At 42.6% G+C, this 9,513-nt stretch overlaps 1 protein-coding gene and 1 pseudogene across 2 annotated transcripts in view; both read right to left on the bottom strand.

Annotated features, from left to right (window-relative positions):
* SH3KBP1 (SH3 domain containing kinase binding protein 1) overlaps positions 1 to 9,513 on the bottom strand; it is a 358,145-nt gene that overhangs the window by 75,893 nt on the left and 272,739 nt on the right. The window lies entirely within an intron of this gene.
* LOC103068591 (ATP-binding cassette sub-family G member 2 pseudogene) lies at positions 1,183 to 2,464 on the bottom strand (annotated as a pseudogene).

Here is a 9,513-nt window from a genome sequence, read left to right as displayed (position 1 = left end):
AGTGCGAAAGAGTAAAAGATCAGCATGTAGATGAAAGTTTCCAGAACAATGATGATTAGAAATAAGATCTATTGACATGTAAGCAGAGGAAAGTAGACCTCGGCCCTTATCAAGAGTCAAAGAGTATGGAAAGAATTATATTTCTGACATAGAATGTTCACTCTTCTATGATTAAGCCCTCAAAACGGTTTCTCTATGCCTCATCGCCAGGCAGATATTAGCGTAAAATATATTTTTCCCTGTAAAATACAAATAATGTTTTTCCTTTTAAGGAATGAATAAACAGAGCCTTAGGTGTGCTGTACTCCAGCCTCAATGTTCTGCACTATCTTGGATGAGCCAAGATACCTCAGAGAGAGGAGGAGGACAGCGAATTTGGGCCATCTGATATTGAAGTGGTCCACCAGTGATAAAAACTCTGGGTCTCAGTTCCTTGATACACAGGAGATGTTTGAGGTGTAAAGAGTAACACAACTGCTGCTGGTTTGTCGTCATTACTGTGATTCTAGGGGCTGGTCCCAGAGACCTTGAGGGATAATGAGGCCAGGAAAGTGTCTTAATTAAGCACACATACATCTGTCATGTGACTCAGCACCATCTTCCGGTGAAACCCCCTGGCAGCAGCTCACACACTTGGAGGGCACAGGGGAGGGATGTGAAGCCCCCAGGGTGTGTCTGAGGAGGGAAGCCCGGCCCAGACCTCAATGTCAGGCCTTAGTCTGCTCCATCCTGCCACAGAGGCCCTGGGGAATGTGGCGGGAGCACTCCACCACTGCACACAGCTCTCGCACTGGGGGTCAGCTGAGAGCCGCTCCCTGTCATCCAACCTGGAGGCAGGGAGTCACCTGTGAGCTCTTCTGTGTCTGCCTCTCATCTAGGCACTTGAAATCTTTAGAAAAGACAAACTTGCCACTTGTCTTGTAAACTGCAAACCCAGCTGCAACCTCATTTGGGGCTCCATTTCGTCAAGAGTGCAAAGCAACATCTTAGACCAGTGCTTCTCAAAGCTGGCTGCACATTTAGAATCACTTCTGGCTTTTTTTTTTTTTTTTTTTTTTTTTTTTACTGAAATCAAGATGCTCCCTTTTTAAGGTGGGGTAAATCATGTAAATTAAAGAGAAATTTAGGAAAAATTTTTAAGGAATAATAATTTCAGGTAGGCAACTGTAAGGAAGATAACAATCATGGATTGCCAGTACATACTGCATAGCTATAGGTACTGTTTGTTGTTACACTGAGTCCTGGGCAGAAGTTTTGTCCCAGAAATTCATTATGCTGCAAAGCCGCAAAGCCATATCGAGGAATGCTAAAGTACTGAAGCCACGAGATCCAAGGCACAACGGTTCTGAGATTTACCAACAGCCCTGAAAATATCATCATCAACACAAAAGAGATGGTCATGAGAAGCGTTGCTATGGATACCACGCTCTGACCCGCTGCTATGGCCAGCGCCACTGCACGGGCTGAATAAGCCACCATCATCCCGGTAAACATCATGATGAAGAAGGTCTCTACCTGTGGTTTCAATCCTAACAGGAAGCGTGTTATACTAGTAAATATAATACTTGGTAACATCCTCATGGGGAGTAAATCAGATAACAGTTTTCCAAAGAAGTAAGATGACACTCTGTAGTATCCACTGATATACTCATGTGTGAAGAGCTTCTTCTCGACCACCAGGAGCTCCACGGCCGACACTCTGCTGAAACACTGGTTGGTGGCCAGGAAGAAGCGCACCCCGGCTCTGTTCTGCATTCCTGTAGGATCATTTTTTAGATCGTAGAAAATGGCACCTGTAACCAGTCCCAGGATGACTCTTACAATTATCTGAACTATAGAAGCCTGGAGATTACCCAGTACGTTTTTGAATGAACGCCTGGAAATCCATTCGAGCTGATGACAGAAGGAGGTGGCATAGGCGATCTCCTTGCAGACTGAAATATTCTTCTTCTGACCCCCTGAGAGCTGATCTAACTCAAACTTTTGTCTCCTTGAAGAAGGAGGAGTTGGCATAAAACTCAGTTAATCTTCCTATGAGCCGAGTATCTTTCTTGGAAGGCTCTTCAGTCTCCTTGGCTTCCCCATCTGGGTCTTCTCTGTTTAACACCACAGCACAGGAGTCTCCATTAATGACGTCCAGGACGAAGTCTGCAGGGTTATTATAGGGCTCACAGTGGTAACCAGTGGATGGAAAGTAACCCAAGGCCTCCTGAGCAGGCCCGTGGAACATTAATCTTTCTGAGGCCAACAAGGTAAGGCTATCAAAGAACTTGAAGATGGAATAACGAGGCTGATGAATGGAGAAAATGATTGTCCGTCCTTATTTAGACATTCTCTTCAGAAGCAAAAGGACAGCATTTGCTGTGCTTGAATCTAAGCCAGTTGTGGGCTCATCCAGGAACAAGATGGATGAATCAGTAATAAGCTCCATTGCAATACTAGTCCTGTTTCTTTCTCCTGCAGACACACCACAGGGGATCAGGTGAAAATGACAATTCGGATTCACTAGGTCTGGGGCTGGTCAGAGATTCAGCATTTCTAACAGGTTCCCAGGTGACGTCAATGCTACTGGACCACACTTTGAGTAGAAAGGTTCTCAAAAATGGTAAGCTCCTTGAAAACAAAGGATCTTTTATTTATATCTCTGTATCCACCAAATACCTAGCACAGTGCCTGGAAAATACTGACTATGAATACACGTTGGCTGAATGGATGAATTGATGGATGGCCCAATCTGCCCCCACAATACTAATCTACTTCCCACAATTTCCAAACATCCGAAGTGACTTCAAGTTGAACGAGGAAGAGGCAGATCTAGATTAGCTATATAAGAAAGCTTCATCTATTCAATCAGGCTTACCTGTTGGTCTGTACTGAATATTTGCTCATAACTGTGCTAACAACTTAAAAAGTACCTTGAAAAGGTAGGTCACATTTTCTAAGACATCATAAGTGCCCTGTTCGAGTTTGGACAGGAACGTATAGCTCAGAAATCGCCATAGCAAACCCCCAAATGATGGGTTCACCAGCTGGTCCTCTTGAAAAAGAAAAGCACTCTGCTTGGTCACTTCCCCTGGTGGTCAGCTGTCCCCACACTCCCTAGTACCTATTTCCCAGAAATTATCCAGCATGGCTGTTCTTCACGACCTCCTCTGATGACTGAAATATCATTAGAGGAGAAAGTGAGTGTTGTTTGACTTCAGTATGGCTGTCAAGTGAGCCTCTGAGTGCCCCGAGGGGGGTCTCACACCCTCAACATCCCACGAACAGTACGAAAAGTGCTGTTTAATATTTACTAATGAACGCCTTCTGCATGGAGCTTCAGGGGGGCTGTTGAGAGGAAGCTCCATGGAAGCCGAAGCCCACGAGCACTCGGTTCTACCGCTGCTTGTTAACACCTCCAGAAGAGATGCAATCATTCTGCATGGCTGGGATTTCTGCTCAGAATTTCCAGCATCCCATAAGGCAGTTACTCTAGCAGGCTCGTCAACATCAGAGTTTATGAGGTAACAGGAGAAAAAGAGAACCACGGTCTGTCTCAGCGTCAGAAGAAATGCCTGGCAGACCACGGTTGACGAGGGAAGCCGAGGAGACCGTCCCAGGGACAAGCCCACTCAAGAAGATGTCACATTCCAAATATCAACATCTGGGATAGGCGAGGTTTAGGCAGTCATTCACTGTTTTGTGACACTGGGAAGTCACGACCTCAGAGAGATTGTCTACTTGTAAAAAAAAATCCTGACTTTTTATTGGGCAACAACTTACAGGCTTTGCTATACTAACTGCTGACTTTTTCATTTTACATATCGTATAACTGGTAACAAAAAAATTGGATGAGTAACACACAAAGAGCCGTAATCAAGCTTCCTTTTAGTTATGTCGATATTAATTAAAGCATGTCGTGATGCCTGAACACTGTATTCAGAAATGACCACATGCCTTTTACAAGCTACCCATACCATACCTCACATTTTCCTGCTTCTTCGTACATCTGGTAATTTGTGACTGCATGTTCTCAACGGCCATGCACTGCACGCTACATTGTTGAAGGACTGAATTTTGTTGTCTTCCTTGCAAGAGTGTGGAGTTTCCTTACGGTGGGCATGTTACTTGCAGGTCAGCTTGACCTGTCAAGGCTTGGTTTTGCGCTTCATTTAGGGTGGGTCTAGGGTAGCGCTATTCCTATGGCTAACTTTTCTGAGTTGTCAATTGGATGCCAAGTGTGTTCAACAAAGTTTTTCCATTCTGCCTGGCCAGAACTCCAACATCTCCTATCACTGGTGACCTCTGGGATATCCGCTCAGCTCACAGCCCACCCACACACCCTCCTCCCCCACACTTATTTTTGGCCGGGTCTTGTGGAGTCTTGTCCTATTGATGCACAGCCTAGTGTTTGGCCAAAGACTCAAGGGACCCTTATAGATAGACTTTTGGAGCTCTTTCTTTGCACAGCTCGTGCTCCTCTGCAATTCCCTGCCCTGAAAATTCCATCCACCTCGGCAGCCGTGAGTTACAGTCTCCGTTGATTCAATCCAATGAGTCTTCTGCTCTCTGTTTAGGCTCCAGTGCCCTGTGCTGCAATTTAGAAAGTGCCCCCAGGCAAAAAGCCAGGGTTGACATGGAACTCACTTTATGCTTCCCATCTCTCAAGGATCACAGCCCTGTGCTGTGCATTGTCCAATGCCTCAAAACAGCTGGTTCATGTATTTTGTCCAATTTTAAAGTTGTCTGTGGCAGGAGGGTAAATCTAATTCTCTTTACTCCATCATGGCCGCAACCAGAAGTTATATTCTCACTTTAAAAGATTGTTTCTTTAATTAGAGTGAATTTATTTTATTCTAGATAGAACTTTAAGCTCTATATTTAAAAGTCTGAGCTATTTCAAGGTCTAATTCCCAAAAGAGGTCCTAGAGAAAGAATTTCTGAAATGAAGACACATAGAAGGGATTTTAATTATCCCGGAGTTTCCTTTGCTAGTCATATACACTCTTCTCTAACAAGGAAGGCGGAATATTCCCTAAGGAAAAGTAGAGTTACTGTGAAACATCTTTATATGGAAAAGTTAAATACAATGCAGTAAGGTAGTGCCACCCAACCTTTTCCAGATAATGGCACACCTATAAAATGATAATATTTTGATGACATGCGGCTGGAGGCCTGACGTTGTTGGACACCATCAACTGGGAGGGGGTGAGGGGTCTTCCACCCACCTAAGGCCCTTCCCACCCACCCAGGAGAGCTGAGGGGATCACTGCCCTATGCTCCTAGAACCCACTCAGAGCACAGGGGTTAGGAAATGCTACAGAAGTAACGTTTGAGTCCAGATGTCACTAAGAAATGAGAAAAACATTGAAACCCAATCTCAGTCCCCCGAAAGAGAACAGAGCTTTCACAGGCATCTTGAGAGGCAGGCAGACAGGATCAGGGAGGCCTGAGGGGACTTTAATAGGAGACAACCCAGAGTGGAAGCCCCAAAGGCCTCCGGGCTCATAGACTGTTTCCCTCTTAGAAGAAGATGTTTCTATCTGGAGCCTCTTCAGAGAACAGCACCCGACAGATGCTGCCATATTGGCCCAACTCCAGGGTCATCATTCACACTGGGCATGTCCTGGAGTTGTGGGACGACATGGCCGTACGGTTTGTCACAATGTATACATGAGAACTGCTTACTGATTTCGTTATTTCATTTGCAGCTTATACAGTCCTAAGTCTTAGGAAATGTTTATGCTTTTAGCCTTTTTTTTTCTAATAGTAGAATGAAAGACTTTCTACCCCCTTAAATTCTACTTCAAAAATCAGTAATCACGTGAAAAGGAGATGTTTGCAGGGAGGGCTTTTCCTGGGTACTTATAATCTGGCTTCAAGAATGACCAGAGACATTAGGGCAGGTGGACAAGTCAAATACCAAATGCAAATCATCAAGGTGGCACTTTCGCACTTTTTTGTCCATTTAAATATAATCAAGCACGTGAAATTATGTAACAATATGTTTTCATAGAAACTTCTCATTTTCTACTTGTTACGTCATTTACACTGCAAGGACCACTTAATGCTAAATTTTAGAAGCTGTTTCTAATGGCGCCTTCAGCTCATTCAAAGCTTACGGCTAATGGCATAATTTACCTCTCAAGGCTGTCCATCCTACAGCTGAGATTTCATTTTCATTTATGTTTAGGGAAATATACTGATTCTGCATCCAAATACATGCCTTTCTTCCATTAAAAGGATAGCAGATATAATACAAAATCATTTTGCTTCATTACAAACACAGTAGCATTGATAAAGCATCTTTCACTATGTTTTAAGAGCTGTTCTTAGCTCCTGCACCACCTCTAAGAGATACAAAGAAGGCTGTTAGGGTGAGGGCGGAGGAATCTTCATTTCCCAAATAAGCATCAGGAAGGAATAAGAAGTGAAGGGCATAGCCATGATCATTATGAAGATCAAGAACATCCAAGCCAGCTGCAGCAGCTATTGGTGAATTCTTACCTTCCATCTCCCTTTCTTACGAGACAAATCTACATTCCTTTTAAGTCTTTCTCTTTTTTTTGCGGTACGCGGGCCTCTCACTGTTGTGGCCTCTCCCGTTGCGGAGCACAGGCTCCGGACGCGCAGGCTCAGCGGCCATGGCTCACGGGCCCAGCCGCTCCGCGGCATGTGGGATCTTCCCGGACCGGGGCACGAACCCGCGTCCCCTGCATCGGCAGGCGGACTCTCAACCACTGCGCCACCAGGGAAGCCCTAAGTCTTTCTTTTAGGAAAGCTTATTCCTTGGCATGAAAATTTGTTTGGAGTCTTTTTCTCTATACACAGCAAATTTAGCTTCTAGGCTTGTGCAGTGAGTGAAAAAATATAATACCCAGGTGAAATCTCAGTTCTCAGGCAGCTCATCTAAGTCCAGGCCTGACTAGTGGAATATGGCTGCACTTGTTTGCCACCCTGGGGAGAAAGTGGCACAGGGGTACAGAGGTGGGGTGCAGGGGACGGCTGCGCTGTGGGAGATTCATGGTCTTGTCTTACAAAGTATATTCCCAGGAAGACTCAGAACAAAACCAAGGTCCTTGAAATTCATGCAATTACGTATCAAGCAATTATTTACTAAACACTGGGGCTCAGATGACCTTGTAAGAAAAAGAGACCAACCAACAAACAACATTCTCTCAATAGTATCTTTGCAGAGCAGAAGTTTTTAATTTTGCCAGAGTCCACTGCAGCAGTTCTCTCTTTCTTGGATTGTGCTATTAGTGTCATGTATAACAACTCTCTTCTCCTATGTTTTCATAAATAACTTTTTTTTTTTTTTTTTTTTTTTTTTTGCGGTCCGCGGGCCTCTCACTGTTGTGGCCTCTCCCATTGTGCAGCACCGGCTCCGGATGCGCAGGCTCAGTGGCCACGGCTCACGGGCCTAGCCGCTCTGTGGCATGTGGAATCTTCCCGGACCGGGGCATGAACCCATGTCCCCTGTATCGGCAGGCAGACTCTCAACCACTGCGCCACCAGGGAAGCCCTGTTTTCATAAATAACTTTTTAATGTCTTATGTTTTCTATGCAGATCTGTGGTCCATTTTGAGTTAATTTTTGTATAATGTGTTAGATTAGGTTAGGGCTTTTTTTTTTTTTTTTTTTTTTTTTTTTTGTCTAGGTATGTTCCATTGTACCAGCACCATTTCTTGAAAAGATTATCCTTTCTTTCTTAAATTTTCTTTGCACCTCTGTTGAAAATTAATTGCCTATATTTTTATGGGTCTGTTTCTAGACATTCTATTTCAAGGGCTAGCATGGGTCAAATCTGGCCTGCTACCTGCTTTTGTACAGACCTCAAGCTAAGAATAGTTTTTACATTTTCAAATGGTTTTTAAAAATCAAAAGAATAGTATTTCAAAGAATATGAAAATTAAAGGAAATTCAAATTTAAGTGTCCATAAATAAAGCTTTATTGGAACTCAGCCACACCCATTCATTTACACCTATGACTGCTTTTGTGTAGTTGAGATAGATACTATATAGCCCATAAAATATAAAATATTTTCTCTCTGACCCTTTCCAGAGGAAGTTTGTGAAGCCCTGGTCTAGGATATGAGGATCCTTATCCATGCCAAATCTCGGGGGTTCTCTGAATGCCGCTATAAAGAAAATACTGTAAGGACAGAAGCTTTAAATAGAACCTCTGAAAGCCCTGAGGAAGGCAGAAAAGGAATGCATTTAATAGCCAGCTACCCTTTCGAACTAGGACTAAAATATAAAAGCCTTAAGTAAAACTATTCTTAAAAGGATGAATTTTACTGCACCATGTAGTTAACTATAAAATGGGGAAATTTTAAGTCTAAAAGGTGTTTACTTATTTAATGATATTTTCTTAAATATCTCTATGAGTCATAAACTGAGAAAAAACATTTGTAATGTGAAAGATGACAGGTTAATGTCATGAATATAAAGTATTTTTATAAAAATCAATTGGAAAATGACACATAACATTTTCAACTTGAGTAATCATTTAAAAAAATGCAAATGCCTATCAGATTAGCAGAGATTACAAAGAATGATAATATCCGGGCATGACAAGGATAGGGAAACATTCTCATAGGCTCCTGGGGGGAGACTAAATTGGCACAATCTTTCAGAACATCACTTAAATGCCTTTAAAAGGCACTGAGGCATTAATACATTTAGCAATTGATCATCAGGAAATAATAACAACTGCTAACATTTATACAGAACTTACTAGGAGCCAGGCATTCCAAGTGCTTTACCTCCTTTAACTCACTTAATCTTTACACCACCAGGAGGGAGGTACTGTTATCATCCCCATTTCACAGATGTGGAAACAAACTAAGGCACAGAGAGACTGAGCAGCCCGCCCAAGGTTACACAAGTAGCAGAAAGTGCTAGAAATAATTACGTTCATGAAGATCTACAAACAAGGTGATGACTACATGCAACAATGGTGTAAAATAGGGAAAAACCAGAAACAAGCCAAATATAAAAGAGGATCGTGGTACTCCATACATTGGGATGCTAAGGAACCATTTGACCGTGCTGCCAAAGATAGGCAAGATATACTGGGGGCAAAGGGACTAAACAAAAGAGTGTATATGATATGACCTTATTTTTATTTTTAACTGTAATTGTGTGTGTTTGTCTCTGTGTGTGTATAAAGTCTGGGAGAACACAGCTCAAATATTAAGAGAGGTTTCTGACGGTGATGCAGTCACAGGTGATTCTGACTTTCCTTCGTATTTATCTGTTTTGTTCTCATTCTCTAACAGTAAGTTTTACTTATTCAAATTTAAAGTATTACTTAAAAGTGCATCCCATGCCATCTCAGAAAAGTATACTTTAATAAAATGGAAATGTGAATGTAAGACCTTTGAGATACTTTAAGAAGATAGGGGCTACACAACTACTGAATATAATAAATTACTTTCATCCTAAGAAAAGTTAAAATGAATAATACAGGGGCATTTCAGGGAAAGTACTGACCTTTATTTCAGGAGAGTTCAATACCAAGAGAGA

This window comes from Lipotes vexillifer, unplaced genomic scaffold (assembly GCF_000442215.2).
Source record: "Lipotes vexillifer unplaced genomic scaffold, Lipotes_vexillifer_v1.1 scaffold1442, whole genome shotgun sequence".
Classification (NCBI taxonomy): domain Eukaryota; kingdom Metazoa; phylum Chordata; class Mammalia; order Artiodactyla; family Lipotidae; genus Lipotes; species Lipotes vexillifer.
This window is presented reverse-complemented; position numbering and strand designations above follow the sequence as displayed.